The 16,107-nt window shown below is 53.8% G+C and overlaps 1 protein-coding gene across 2 annotated transcripts in view; it reads left to right on the top strand.

Moving 5' to 3' along the window:
- The window catches only part of NCOA4 (nuclear receptor coactivator 4), a 72,967-nt gene that overhangs the window by 28,226 nt on the left and 28,634 nt on the right, over positions 1-16,107 (top strand). The gene's annotated exons all lie outside the window — the stretch shown is intronic.

Raw genomic sequence — 16,107 nt, forward strand, 5'->3', positions numbered from 1 at the left:
GACAAGTCACCCTACTGAGTCACTGCTCAGTTTTAGTGTGGTAGAGCCCCTTGCTCTCCGAGAGGAACAGAGTTCATTTAAAATCTAGACTTATACTGGCGGGGTCACAGCTCCCTGTAGTCACACTTTCGTCAAGTGTAGCTGTGGCCCAGACCTTTCGTCTCTCCCGGTGCCGTGAGATATTTTTGAGAGTACTGATGAAAGCCAGGATAGTACGTTTTGCCGGCTGAAACATGTTGACGATTGTGCAGAGTGGAAGGGTTAGTGACTCATTGTAAGCTCCCCAACCCAGCATCCACAAGTGCATTTTTAATCTGGACAGGATACCCAGTATTAAAATTGTAATAGGGACTCCCGGAGACCAATTTTAAACCCGCTATATTTTTCATGTGTGATACCGTTTCTTTCAATTTATGTTGTATTGTCTTTCCCCCTCCCTATTGCTCCACCTCCAGCGTTGGTCTGCGCAGAGGTGTGTTAGCAGCCCTATGATGAAGCATGACACAGCTTGCTGTGTGTGAGGGCAGTTTTAATCAGTTTTTTGTATTTCCCCCACACAGATTTTTCTATTATCCAATTTCCGGTCCCTCCTCCAGATTGTGATTGAAATATTGTGCGGGAGGTCGAAGAGGGACGACTTCCTCTCACTCCTCATTCTCTTGTAATTATTTAAAAGAATCCTCTTGACTATTTTGGTGGCATGTAGTGAGGTGATAAATGATGGCAGCGCAGTTATTCTACCTGCCGGTCTGATTATAATTACATTATATTGGGGTTTGGATTCTCACAAGGCTCTGTTTTCCCAGATTTCCACAAATGTACGTAGAATATATGTATGTTGAGGTAGGTCAGAAGTGGTAGAGCCAGTATGACCTGTTTAGCCTGTTAACATCCACTAGCATTCATTATGAAGGGTATTCCCCAACTACTTTAAAATATATTCTCACATGAAAAAAGGTTGAAAGTTTACTTTTGACAAGGGCAGGGTTACAACATTTGTCAGGATGGCGAATAAAGAGTGTAGAAAAAGTGAATTTGTAATCGTTCAGCTGACTTTCGCATGAGCATATATAACATTTGTGTTCGCCTTAGGGGTTCTTGGTTTTGAAAATACCCTGTTTATTGTTACTTAGGTCAATGGTACACATTTTATTGACCATGGAATAATGAAAGGCTGAGAGGACCCGCCAGGATCCAAGCCTTTAACCATGTAGATTTACTCATGTGAAAACAGAATGAAAAATGTCCAAGCTAACGTAATGGAAAGTTTCAATTCTATTAAGGACTCGGATTTGAGGATTATGCAATTTTTTCTTCACTTTATTGAATAGCAGCCATTTAATGTCAAGTTAAACAAACTACTATTCCCATGAAACGTAGGGAATAAACAGTTGAAACAATAAAGTGTCCACAGATAGTGTCTCTTCATCTGCACCAATCAGAGTTCCCTAGGGTGCTGTTAGTCCTCTGTCTCTGGCTACTCTTCCTCTTTCGTCGCTCGGTCAGCCATCAAGGACGCATCAAGAATCTTGTTTATTGGAATCACCTGCAAGGATCAAAGTAGAGCGTAAGCGACAGGAGTGGTTAAGGTTTGACCTTGTGGGGAAAACATCTCCAGGACAGTCACATGAGAACTGGACAATTGCTCCAACAAATCAATGAAAATGTTTACTTACTCCAATACGAGGGAGGGAAGGCAGTCAAGGAACCTGTACCCTGGGTGGGATAATCCTCGCCTCCGAGTCCTTAATAGAATTGAAACTTTCCGTTACGTTAGCTAGGACATTTTTTTATTCTATGTCAGAACTGGAGGCGAGGATTATGCTAGTTTAAAGCTTGCTCACAACCAAGTGAGCCATATCAATAACCAGTTTAAAGTAAAAACTGCTTAAAGGTGGAGTCTGAAGACCAGTCTGCTGCATTCAGAATGTCTTCCAGACGAGCTCCCAGGGTAAATGCTTTGGAGGCCATTGCCCCTCTAGTTGAATGCGCTCCAAACGTGCATACCAGCTTTCTGCATTACCCACTGAACCCAGCGGGCAATTGTGGGGAAGGACATAGCCTTGTGAGGCTTTTTAAGCGCAATGAGTAACTGGTGTTCCCCTGGGAGGTTTAAACTCCTCTGACATCTCCTCATATGCCTTGAGGCAAGATCCCACACATAATTTAGGGGAATCTGCGAAAGCGGAATATGAAATGGATTTCGTCCCGCATTTGGTGTGTCTACGGATAGTAAAGGTAACCCCCATTGGGGAGAAAATCCTACCAGATACATCCAGGGCTCTGACATCCGAAACCCGTCTGCAAGAGACTAGAGAAAGCAGCATGGCTAATTTCGCAGAAAGTTCTTTCTAGAGAGGAATCTATTCGGTTGCCAGGACAGAAACCAGTTCAAAACCCGATTGACATCCCATAGCTGTGAGTATCGAGGTTCTGGAGGCAAAGAGAGGCGGATGCCTCGAAGCAGGCAACAGACTAAGGGATGCTCCCCAACAGGAGAACCATCAACCAAGGTGTGCCCAGCAGAGATGGCGGAACTGAAGGTATTGATGGTCCTATAAGCCAGACCTCCTTCCACCAGGGAGGCCCAAAAATTTAAGATGGAGGTCACATGAGCAGCCACGGGATTGATACTCCTTCGCAGACACCAACGATACCACCTTCTCCAGGTGGAACAGTATTGTTTGACTGTGCTGTAGGCCCAGGCCTTGGACATGAATCTCTCAGCAGCTCCTGAAAGGCCTGGGACAGCCCATCGTCCCCTGTAATCCGCCAAGCCATCCAGGTCAGAGATCCCTGCTCGATCAGTGGGTGAGGAACCCCGTTCGGATTGAGGAGCAGAGTTGGAAAGCGGGAGAGTGGGATTGGAGAATCCGAAGAAAGTTCCAGGAGAACCAGAAACCAGACTTGCGATCTCCAAATCGGCTAAATGAGCACCACGTCGCTCTCTTTCGCCGAACCTGGGCCGAGACTCGTGTTATCATGGCAAACGGGGGAAAGGGCATAGCCTGTTTCCTCCTGCCAATTCTGCAAGTACGCGTCCGACCTTTCCGCAAGGGGATCTGGTCTCCAGCTGAAGAACCTGGGTAAGTGGTGATCCAGGCGGGAGGCGAAGAGGTCCACAGAGAAGGGTCCCCAGACGGTTTGGAGATCCGCAAACACCCCAGGGTGTAGGTTCCAGAGACTCACGTCGTGGAAATGGCGAGATTGGTAGTCTGCCACCTGGTTGCCCTGACCAGGGCGATACTCCGCTGTTGGACAGGCCCCATGAAGGGCTCGCTCCCTCCCCGCATGACAGGGCCCTGGTACCAGCCCTCCAGGTGCTACCCGCAGAAGCAACCCGCAACCCGTCCCCCATGGGACGTCTGCTCCCGGGATTCCCTGTGTCCCTGGCCTGGGCCACCGTCAGCACCCTTGCCCGGACCAACCGCCATCTTGGACACTGCGCCACGAGGCCGCGTGGCCTCAGCTCGAGCCCAACCCCGGGCCTGGCCAGGCCCCGACATCCCGGCACCACCATCCACCCAGGAGGTGAACGGACCACTTGGCAGGTCAATGGGAGTAAGAAGTGTCGATGGCTCTCGCCCGCCAGGTGCCGATCACCCCCAGCCTCCCCGGGTGCTGGCTCCACCCCCCTGCTGGGTGTCTGGACTCCCTCATCCCGGACCTCCCGACCTCCAAGGGCGAGGGTCCGGACATCAAAGAGCGCCAGACCTATAACTGAGGCAGCCCCAGAACAGGAAGGCAGTTGTATCCTGGAGTCGAGAGACACCGAGACGAACTCATCCTTGACGGACTGCTGGCGCTGCCGCAGCCCTGCCTTGTGAACTATTGTCCTGCCTCCTGGCGCTGCCGCGGCCTTCTGCAACCTTCATCCTCGTGGGACCTGCTGGCGCTGCCGCGGCCCGTTGTAACCTTCATCCTCGTGGGACCTGCTGGCGCTGCCGCGGCCCGTTGTAACCGTCATCCTCGCTGGGACCTGCTGGCGCTGCCGCGGCCCGTTGCCACCTACGATCTCTTCGGGACCTGCTGGCGCTGCCGCGGTCCGATCCGTCCGAACGCCGAGCTCGAGGATTGTGAGCTACCGCCGTTTCACCCCAGTACCCGTAGGTACCAAGACTGTCCCGCTACCCCCTTTTCCCTACTAGAGACTAGAATTGAGAGGATCATCGTGTCCTGATCTCCTTGTATCGTACTACCTTACTGCAAGAACTGCCTATAAAAGGTGTTAATCTGATCTTCGTGTGGTGTCCATCTGTGGGGGGGAAGTTACTTGTCTGTACGATCGCTGGAGACGGCCCTCACCGGCGGCCTCTCCCCTTGTGCTCGGCCGACCCTCCAGGTCCCCGTCTAACATTGGTGGCCAGCGGCGTGATCCGAACCAACGCGTACTGTACAGATAGTAACTCACCTTAGGACTAAACCACAATGACGACCAAAGAGAGCGGATCTGCAGAGAAGTTCCAGATGGAAAAGCTGGAGGAATACAGCCACCGAGAGCTAAAACAATTTTGCATGGACTTAGGCATTGCTACCACCGGGCTAAGCACAAAAGAAGACTTCAAAAACGCCCTAGAGGCCTGGACAGAGACGAATACCGCCACACCCCGGGACCTCGAAGCCCCGGAAGTCAACACCACCCTGACGGAAGAACGGAGAACAGGTCCCTCCCGAGAAGAGATCCAGGAGCGGGAAAAAAATAGACTACACGAGTTAGACTTGGCACGGCTCAAATTAGACGGAGAATTGAAGCTGGCGGAACAAAAAATAAACTTAGAACACTTACGGCTCAGAGAAGAGCGAGAGGAAAAACAGAGACAGAGGGATCTCGAAGAAAAAAGACTGGCATACGAACACGAGTGCAAACTAGCAGAGATAGAAATACGCAAACTGAACAAAAATCTAGGGGTGCCCGAGCCACCGCGCTCCCCGGGTACTACCGAACAGAAGGTCCACATCCCCAAGGATGTGGTCCGAGAATACCACCGGAACGACGACATACAGCAGTGGTTCAAGGCCTACGAGATCGCAATGACGGCCCACCGGATCGCTCGAAGTGACTGGGGAGCCGGGCTATGGGGAAGATTCGTCAATGAGGGCCGTGATGCCCTGCTGCAGCTTCCGGACCATCAAATGACGTCCTATGACCACATGAAGGCCGCCCTCCTCAGTCGATATGGGCTTACGCCCGAAATGTACCGCCAGAGGTTCCGCAACTGCACCCGGATCCCAGGTACAACTTGGTTGGAATACGTAAACTATTTCAGCTGAGCCTTCGAGGGGTGGATCAAGGGTAACAACGTAACCACCTACGAACAACTCTTCAATCTCATTGTGTGGGAGCACCTCTCCAACAACTGTTTCGTCGAGCTCAGGCAGCACCTCCTCGACAGTAAATTGACTGACCCACGGCAGCTCGCCACCGAGGCTGACCGGTGGGAGAGCACCCGAGTGGCCCGGAGTGGGCCGAATGAGCAGAACAGAACCAACCAAGGTCCTCATCGTCCCCGAGGAGGAGGAGGAGGACAGGGCCGGGGCAGAGACGCTGTCCCGGTCACTCCCGCTAACACCACCCCGCCCCCAGCCGGCCGGGGAAACCCCCCGATGCGCCCGGGGTTCCGGGCCAACGTTACGTGTCACCGATGCCAGCGAGTCGGTCACTATGCCAGTGACCCGACCTGCTCGAAGAACCAGGCTCCTGGGCCCCGCCAGGTGGCGGCCGCCGCCCTAGGAGAAGAACAAGTCTCCGAAGACCCTGAAACATACGAGTCGGAGCAGTTCGAGTGGGAACCTGCCGCCATGACCCTGGCCTGCCTAGGGGGAAGAGACATGGTCCCGCGGACTCCCCTGCCAGCCAACACTCGGAAGTACAGCCAATGGGTGAGCATAAATGGGCGCAAGGCCGAAGCCCTGCGTGACACCGGGGCCAGTGTGACGGCCGTCCGTTGTCACCTGGTGACCCCAGAACAAATCCTGCCAAACGTTCTTTGCCCCGTCCGATCGGCAGACAATTCGGAGAGCCTGTGTCGGATGGCCTGCGTCCCCTTCGAATGGGGAGGAGTGTCCGGCATGCTAAAAGTAACTGTCCGCGACGATGCCCCCGTGGACTGCCTCCTGGGGAACGATCTCGAGAGCTCCCCGTGGGCAGCGGTTGAAAGAAGAGAGCATCTGGGGATGTTGGGTCTCCCGGACTGGGCGTGCGTGACCACCCGGTCCATGACCACCCGCACCATCCCTAGACCGGAAGAACCCGAATGGTCAGTACCTCCTCCCCCGATCGCTCCCGAAGAAGACTCCATCCATACCGACCACCCGGAACCAACCCCAGAGGGGTCCGCACAGCCCCCCGAACTTCCCGACCTGGCTCAGTGGTGTCAAGAAGGGGGACCCACCCAAGAACAATTCCGGCAGGAGCAAAAGACCTGTCCCTCCCTCGAGGGACTGCGACAGCAAGCGCTCGCCCAGGGCCAAGGAGACACCACCGGGGCCCACTGGGTTTATTGGGACAATGATCTCTTGTACATCGAGCAAAGAATCGCAGAGCTGGGGGCCGGTCGAGTGCTGGTGGTGCCCCTCCACTTCAGAGACTTCCTGTTGAACTTGGCCCATGATGTCCCCCTGGCTGGGCACCTGGGGCAAGACAAAACCTACCACCGCCTGGTGACTCACTTTTTTTGGCCCAAAATGAGAAATGACGTCTCCAACCACTGCCGGTCCTGCCCGACCTGCCAGGCCAGCGGGAAGAGCGGCCGCAAACTCAAGGCACCCCTACAACCATTCCCTGTGGTGACCACCCCGTTCGAAAGGGTGGGAATAGACATTGTGGGGCCCCTGGACCCCCGAACAGCACAAGGGCATCGCTTCATCCTGGTCCTGGTGGACCACGCCACCCGCTATCCTGAGGCGGTCCCCCTTCGGACTATAACAGCCCCAGTAGTGGGTCGAGCCTTAATGGGGATCTTTTCTCGAGTGGGCTTCCCCCGGGAAGTCGTCAGCGACAGGGGTACGAACTTTATTTCAAAGTATATGAAATCCCTCTGGCAGCAGTGCGGGGTCACTTACCGATTCACCACCCCCTATCACCCCCAGGGAAACGGACTGGTTGAGCGGTTCAACCGCACTCTCAAGGGGATGATCATGGGGCTAGAAGAACCCCTACGCCGCCAGTGGGACGTGCTACTACCGTGCCTCCTCTTCACCTACCGAGAAGTCCCCCAGAAGTCCCTCGGCTTCAGCCCCTTCGAACTCCTGTACGGACACCCCGTTCGCGGGCCTCTCAGCCTAGTGAAGGAGGAATGGGAAATGGCCCCCCTACAAACCCCTCCAGACGTCTACAAGTACCTCCTGACCCTCCGCAATCAGACCCGGCGATTCAGGGAGATCGCCAAAGCCAATCTTGAGGCCAGTCAAGAGGACATGAAGAAGTGGTACGATCAACATGCCTCCTCCATCGAGTTTGAACCGGGTCAGCAGGTATGGGTGATGTCCCCCATCGAACCGTGTGCCTTGCAGGACAAATGGACGGGGCCCTTCAAGGTGATCGAGCGCAAGAGCCCCGTCACCCATCTCATCGACCTGGAGTCCCCCCGGAACCCCCTCCGGGTTCTCCACGCCAACAGAGTCAAACCACACTTCGCGCGCTCAGAGCTCAGCCTGCTGATGGCTACCGACAGTGGTGCAGAAGGAGACTCCGAGCCCCTCCCTGAACTACTGAGGACCCGTGAAAGAGATGGTTCGGTGGACGGGGTCCGACTCTCCGAGGCCCTGACCCCGGAGCAGCGTCAAGATTGTCGGGCCCTCCTGCTGCCGTTCGCAGACCTGTTTTCTCTCACACCCGGAGTCACCTCCTGGTGCCTGCACGACGTGGACACTGGGGACAGTCCTCCTGTCCGACACCGGGCGTACCGAGTACCGGATCGGGTACGTACCTGCATCCAAGAAGAAGTCTCCAAGATGCTCGCCCTCGGAGTCATCGAACCTTCGGACAGTCCCTGGGCCAGCCCGGTCGTCCTGGTCCCCAAGGCCGCGGCCCTGGGCACCCCACCTGAGCTCCGATTCTGCATCGACTATCGGGGTCTGAACGCGGTCACCCGAACCGACGCTCACCCTATCCCCCGAGCAGATGAACTAGTCGACCGCATGGGGGCAGCCCGCTACCTAAGCATCTTCGACCTGACAGCGGGCTACTGGCAGATCGGCCTCACCCCCCGGGCCCAAGAACGTTCCGCTTTCTCCACCCCGGATGGGCACTACCATTTCAGAGTGATGCCATTCGGCATGAAAAACGCTCCAGCCACTTTTCAAAGACTGGTGAACCAGGTATTGGCGGGCCTCGAAGAATTCAGCGCCGCCTACCTGGACGACATCGCGGTATACAGCCGCCACTGGACAGACCACCTCCACCACCTCCGAGAGGTCCTGCAGGCCCTCCAACAGGCCGGCCTCACAATCAAGGCCAGCAAGTGCCAAATCGGCCAGGGGTCCGTGACCTACCTCGGACACCAAGTGGGGAGCGGTCTGGTGGCCCCCCTCCAACTCAAGGTAGCCGCCATTCAGTCCTGGCAACCCCCCGAAACACAAACCGAGGTCCGAGCCTTTCTGGGGCTCACCGGATACTACCGGCGGTTCGTGAAGGACTATGGCAGCATTGTGGGGCCCCTCACGGAACTCACGTCGAAAAACCACCCAAAAAGAGTCAACTGGACTTCCGACTGTCAAGCGGCCTTCGAGAAGCTGAAGGCCGCCATGTGCACCGCTCCTGTGCTCCAGGCCCCCGACTACAGCCGCGAGTTCATCGTTCAGACCGATGCCTCCGACCATGGTATTGGGGCCGTCCTCTCCCAACTGAACGCCGAGGGAGTCGACCAACCAGTGGCCTTCATCAGCAGACGCCTACTGCCCCGAGAGCAGCGCTGGAGCACTATTGAGCGGGAGGCCTTCGCCGTAGTGTGGGCCCTCAAGAAGCTCCGGCCTTACCTCTTCGGAACCCACTTCCGGGTACAAACAGATCATCGGCCCCTGCAATGGCTAATGCAAATGCGGGGGGAGAATCCCAAACTATTGCGGTGGTCCATCTCCCTGCAGGGGATGGACTTCACGGTAGAGCATCGCCCTGGTCAAGACCACGCCAACGCGGACGGCCTGTCCTGCTTTTTCCGCCTCGACGAGGAAAGTCCCCAAGAGGATGGGTGACTCTCCCCGCCTTCAGCTGGGGGGGACGCATGTTGGACAGGCCCCATGAAGGGCTCGCTCCCTCCCCGCATGACAGGGCCCTGGTACCGGCCCTCCAGGTGCTACCTGCAGAAGCAACCCGCAACCCGTCCCCCATGGGACGTCTGCTCCCGGGATTCCCTGTGTCCCTGGCCTGGGCCACCGTCAGCACCCTTGCCCGGACCAACCGCCATCTTGGACACTGCGCCACGAGGCCGCGTGGCCTCAGCTCGACCCCCAACCCCAGGCCTGGCCAGGCCCCGACATCCCGGCACCACCATCCACCCAGGAGGTGAACGGACCACTTGGCAGGTCAATGGGAGTAAGAAGTGTCGATGGCTCTCGCCCGCCAGGTGCCGATCACCCCCAGCCTCCCCGGGTGCTGGCTCCACCCCCCTGCTGGGTGTCTGGACTCCCTCATCCCGGACCTCCCGACCTCCAAGGGCGAGGGTCCGGACATCAAAGAGCGCCAGACCTATAACTGAGGCAGCCCCAGAACAGGAAGGCAGTTGTATCCTGGAGTCGAGAGACACCGAGACGAACTCATCCTTGACGGACTGCTGGCGCTGCCGCAGCCCTGCCTTGTGAACTATTGTCCTGCCTGCTGGCGCTGCCGCGGCCTTCTGCAACCTTCATCCTCGTGGGACCTGCTGGCGCTGCCGCGGCCCGTTGCAACCTTCATCCTCGTGGGACCTGCTGGCGCTGCCGCGGCCCGTTGCAACCTTCATCCTCGTGGGACCTGCTGGCGCTGCCGCGGCCCGTTGTAACCTTCATCCTCGTGGGACCTGCTGGCGCTGCCGCGGCCCGTTGTAACCGTCATCCTCGCTGGGACCTGCTGGCGCTGCCGCGGCCCGTTGCCACCTACGATCTCTTCGGGACCTGCTGGCGCTGCCGCGGTCCGATCCGTCCGAACGCCGAGCTCGAGGATTGTGCGCTACCGCCGTTTCACCCCAGTACCCGTAGGTACCAAGACTGTCCCGCTACCCCCTTTTCCCTACTAGAGACTAGAATTGAGAGGATCATCGTGTCCTGATCTCCTTGTATCGTACTACCTTACTGCAAGAACTGCCTATAAAAGGTGTTAATCTGATCTTCGTGTGGTGTCCATCTGTGGGGGGGAAGTTACTTGTCTGTACGATCGCTGGAGACGGCCCTCACCGGCGGCCTCTCCCCTTGTGCTCGGCCGACCCTCCAGGTCCCCGTCTAACATCCGCTGTGACAGAGATCTGATGATTTAGGCAGTACTTCCAGAAGTTTGTGCGAGGTCCGAGAGGGCCCTAGAGTGTGTGCCTCCCAGATGGTTGATATATCGGACCACTGAGATATTGTCCATCTTGAGAAGGACGCAGGACCGGATCAAGTCCTTGGTCCAGCACTGGATTGCGAATGAGCCTGCTAAAAGCTCCATACAGTTGATGTGTAACTGTTGCTCCGACGTAGACCACACACCTCCCGTGGTGAAGTCGCCACTCCTCAAGCCCCAGTCGGATCTTCTCGCGTCGGACTCGATGATATCTGGCGTGAAACCGAAAATGGCTCGTCCGTTCCAGGCTTCCATGCGGGAGAGCTACCACTGGAGCTCCTCCCTGACGTCCGCTGACAGACTCACTTTGTGAGAATAAGGGAGGCCCTTGCGTCGGTGTGTAGCCTTGAGGCGCTGGAGGGCTCTGTAATGGAGCGGGCCCGGAAATATAGCTTGAATGGAGGCAGAGAGAAGGCCTGCAATGCGAGCTAGTTGCCTGAGGGATATCTGAGTCTGGGCTAGAGATCTCCGAATCTCGTGACGGATTTTCATCATTTTGCAAGAGGGAAGGCTGAGGGTGGACTCCATGGAGTCTGTTGAAAAGCCGAAAAAAAACACTTTCTGAGATGGTGTCAGAGTGGATTTGACCTCGTTGATCACAAACCCGAGGCTCTGAAGGAGGTAGACTGCTGTCTGGAAATGACGAGAGAGTGTTCTGGGGTCTTGAGCCATCAGAAGAATGTAGTCTAGATAGACGATGAGCCTCATGCCGATGCCCGTAGGCGCTCGATCACCGGCCCGAGTACCTTGGTGAAACACCATGGGGCGGAGGACAGGCCGAAAGGGAGAGTGATGAACACGTGAGTCCTGTTCCGCCAGAGAAATTGCAGAAACTGCCGATATGGCTGGAAAATCGGGATCGCAAGGTAGGCGTCCTTGAGGTCGAGGCGCGCCATCCAGTCGTTGGGACAAAGAATATCGCGAAGCAGACGGATGCCCCCATCTTGAAGTGGCGGTAGACCAGCCACTTGTTGAACTCGTGTAAGTTGATGATAGGCCGTTGTCCCCCATCCGCCTTGTCCACTTGGAAGAGGTTGCTGAGGTAACCTCTGGAGTGCGGGGGGTTTCTTCAATTGCTTCCTTGTCCAGGAGAGACTGGACCTCCTGATCGACCAAGGCGGAGTCTGCCTCGGAAAAACAGAGCGGCCGGGTAGCCCCGGGCAGCTAAGGTGCCCTGTGAAACTCTGTGTAAACCCCTTACAGTTTGTAAGACCCAGGCGTCCCCCATGATGTAACTATAGGTGGGGGGTCAAGAAGAGCACAATCCTTAGGAACCAATAGGGTTTAAAGACTTATTAGTCAGAATACACAAACACATCAGTCTAATTAAATATCTTGAGATCTTCCTTGTTAGACAGGATAACACAATCCAAAGTTCATATTGTGAATTTTCTTTATTTGAAGTTACGTCATGTAGATTCAACAAAAACAGCCGACACGTGTTTTGTCAGTACCATCAGTCGGTACAATGACTTTCTCAAGGCTTGGCAGGCAAAAATGCCAAACGTTGCGTCGAGGTCTAATCTTTATAAAAATGTAGCGTAAAGAGCAGGAACCTAGCGTGTATGGTGTATGGTGAGGAAGAGTGCCGGGACATGGGTTTGAAACAGGGCTAGAAGTCCCAGGCAATGGTCTTGAAAATATGCAGACTTCACCCTAACCGTTGTACCGTTCCACGATGTAGATCTGGAATGGTGCTCAGCCACACAGTGTAATGTAATTTTTGGTGTCAAAACATGTTCGATATGTGAACCAGAGATAGATAAAATTAGAACCCCGACACCAATTCAGAGGGACAGCAGGGTCAGGTGGAGTACCGGAATTGAATAACCGGAGGTCGCAAAGTATCAGCGAACCAAAGCGCTGTCCCAAAGTCTCTAAATGCTGAAATAAAGCATGAGGGTCCGCATAATAATGAGTTCGCATGATGGAAGTCAAAGTTAGGGAAAAATGTGCCAGACGGCCCCTCACTTTTAGAATGAAAGAAGGGAGAACACTCACCGGAAGAGCTGGAGGTGCCACTGTCACTGCCTCCTCTGTTCTTGCCTCGCTGTCCACGGGTGGGGTAAAAGTTGCCAAAGCGGACCTGGTCTTGATATTGCCTGTGATTGGAACCCTGTCCCCTGTGTTGGTTAGGACCACCGGACGAGCGGCCCCTTCCTCGTCCGGCCCCTCGGAAAACCAGAGGGTGAAGCAACTTCCTAATGGAGAATTGTGCTTTATCCAGGGAGGTAATGGTGTTTACGAACCTTCCTAACTCTTTAATAAAAGTTTTGCCAAAGAGGCTGTGCTGCGCACCGGGACCCGCCTCAGGGTCAGCCAGGTCCCTCCCAGTTTGGGGTCGACCTTGATCAGGAGGGACCTGTGCCGCTCTGTGGATATCGCGCATTTGGCGTTTCCATGAAACACCACTGCGCGCTGGGCCCAAGAGGAGAGGTGATCGGGGATATTAGTGATCCTGACACTTTGGCCTGCTCCACCATGTCCAAGATTTTGGTGGTTGGGCCCAAGGCGCCAAGTACCTTGTCCTGGCAAGCACTCCAGGGCCTATCAATGTCCTTCTTAGGGTCCTTGACAATTTGGTAATAAAGTGGCCATTCTGGGGTCAAAGTCCGGCGTGGCGGCTACTTTCCCATCAAGGGAGGGGCGCGGACACTCCGCACTAAGGCAGTTGCGGGCCGTGGCTTCAAGCGGGCGGCGGATCCGACTGGCAACGTATTGGGCAACCTTGTCCAAAAGGGCACAGAGGACCTCGGGTGGAGGATATCGTCCGGGTCCAACATGTCCGCACATATATTCTGCCGGTCAGAGGACGGAGCCGGGGCGGGAAGGACGAGATCGTCTGAATCTCCTTGGTCCCCGTCCCCAGTGGCAGCGGGAATCGCTGGGGGAGTAGTGCTGACCAGGAAAGCGTGTTTAAGTCGGGTGAATGCATCTGGGTCCACCCCAGCGTCCCTAGCGCATTTGGCTGGTGGGGGCTGCTGGTCTGCTAGAGGACCGCTGGGGGAAGGGGTAGTCGGTAAGGTCTGGGAGGCCTTGGCCAGTTTGTCGCAGGCCTGATCGATCTTTCAGGATAACCTTTCCTCGAGGGGTGTCATGGCCTGTTCCACCACATTGTGGATGGTAATCTTTGCCCAGTGTGCTTCCTCCTTGAGTATCTCTTGGTGCTTGTTGGACGAGGCCCCCGATCATGAGTGTTGATAAATGATCTGATCTTTACTTCACTCCAGTGTTGATTCTCCTTACTTGTTTGAACCCATGGACAAAGGGTGACCCTACACCAGTGTGTCTGGCAGGAGGCACACTTCCACACATGAGTCCACAGCCTCATAAAAGTCTTCGTCCCATTGAAGGGCAGTAAGTGGGTCCTCCTCCCACTGATCGTCTTGGTAGAAGTCATCCTGGTAAGTCTCCATGACTTAAGGCCGAGGCGTGAGTCCTGAGGATTCTTAAGTGTAGTCAAGCGCCCTCTAACGTCGAGCCGGCACCAAATATGCAGCCGCTAGGGAGCTCAGACGCTCCCGCGGCCGAATGTGTTGCCGAGTAGCGGCGGACTCGCTCAGGAACCTTAAATAAATCTGTTAGGAAAAATTTAGAAAGCCATGCGAACTAGCGGGAACGCTGAAGCAGGCGCGCGTCCACGAAGTGGAATGTTGGCACGCGCGCCGCCCACAAACGGCCGTGAGGGAAACGGCACTGGCAATGAACACGGAAAAACAATGGAATGAACCCCTACATCGCAGTGCGCAGAATTAAAATATAGGCTGAACCGTCATTGAGTACAAAGCATTAACAGACTTAGCAATTACTGAAAAACAATAAGAGAACAAAAGAGTAGGGCTTATCTTGACTGCAAGCAGCGAAGAAAGAGGAAGAGTAGACAGGGACAGAAGACTAACAGCAACCGGGGGACCTCTGATTTGTGCAGATGAAGAGACACTCTATCTGTGGACACTCTATTGCTTTAACTGTTTATTCCCTATGTTTCATGGGAATAGTAGTTTGTTTTACTTGACTTTAAATGGCTGCTATTCAATAAAGTGAAGAAAGAATAGCATAATCCTCGCCTCCGGTCCTGACATAGAATGCACAGAAGTCTGCTAGGAGTACAGTTTCCGCCCATAGTCAGGCAACTTATGCAAATTCCTGAAAGTCATAAATTGACACCAAGCAAGGACACATATCTTCAGATACACTTTTGTGTCTCTTTTTGGGACTGGGCTCCTAAAGTGTTTATTTTCAAATTGTCCACAATAGTTTTACATTGATTATCTTTCAATTTGTTTAAATATGTTAATGCATCAAGCACATTTTACGAAAAGATACCTTAGAGAATTGGTATTAAAAAATTGTACAAAACGCTTTGTTTCATGTTGCAATTTTTTATGTGTTTTATTTTGAAAGCAAAAAGTCAACACTACTGCTTCTGCATTTAACCCCTTTGCTGCGGGGGTAATTCCCCCACGGTGCGGCGGGAGGAGGAGGGGTAGCGGTGCTCATGACGAGCCCAGCTCGTCATGAGTCACAGTGGAGCTGTGTTCATGGCGAGCTGTGCTCGTAACGACTCTGCCCACTGATCAATTTGCCCGTACAGGCGGGGAATCAATCACACGTGGGCGGACCGCGGCAGTTATGACGAGCCCAACTCGTCATGAGCACAGCTCGTCATGAGCACGGAAGAGGCTAATCGGGAAGCGTTCTGGAAGAATTATACCTAGCCAAAAATTGTTACATTTTGCAAAGATGTTTACATGTTTTTGTACTGAAACGCCTGTCCGTAATGCTTACTTGTCCGACAAATTAAACATGAAAACTTGTTGTCCATGACCCCATACAATAGTTCCTGGGCGTCGAGCGATAGGAAGTCTACACCCCTGTGACAGACTAAACAGCTATTATCAGTCTCATTAAGTGTGGGGGTTTTTTATGTTAAAGAATTTTATAATGTGTTATTTAAATTGTATTTATTCTGTGTTTTCTTTCATGGCCTCATTTAGGTCAAAAAAATACTATTTGATTGATTGATTGATTGACTAAACAGCTAGCCAGCATCACGGTGCACAGAATGATGTCACAGAGAGCGTGCCATACCTGCCCAAAGACTAGCTCACTACTCTAATACCGGACTCTGATGCACAACATGAAGGGTCCCAACCCATATGGACTAACAAACTCGAATTATGACTTGCACAAACAACATGTATTCTTACAAGCATTGGTTTATGGAAGTTCCTGAGTCTTAATGCACTATGCAGGCTTGGATAAACCAGCAAAAAATGTATATGTCCTAGCATTCAAGGGGATGGCAGGCCTTCTACTCGGTTTTCCTTTGCTGTGGATAAAACTCGTCTTTCGAGTCTGTTTGGTATTGGGTACAACCAGCAGTTTGCATTATGTGAAACATCTTTAACAATATGTACTTTCGCTGTAAGTGGGTGTTGATAATCCATTTAGGGGTGCGGTAAAACCTTGATAGGTGGTTGTGAATGGAGCCAACTAATTAGATTGCATGCTGTTTAACTGGTATTTAAACTATGTGGAAACGTTACCTTTTTCCCGCTGGTAGAAGATAGTTCTGTTGGAGAGGTACTGAA

This window comes from Lissotriton helveticus, chromosome 5_1, assembly GCF_964261635.1.
Source record: "Lissotriton helveticus chromosome 5_1, aLisHel1.1, whole genome shotgun sequence".
NCBI classification, from domain to species: Eukaryota; Metazoa; Chordata; class Amphibia; order Caudata; family Salamandridae; genus Lissotriton; species Lissotriton helveticus.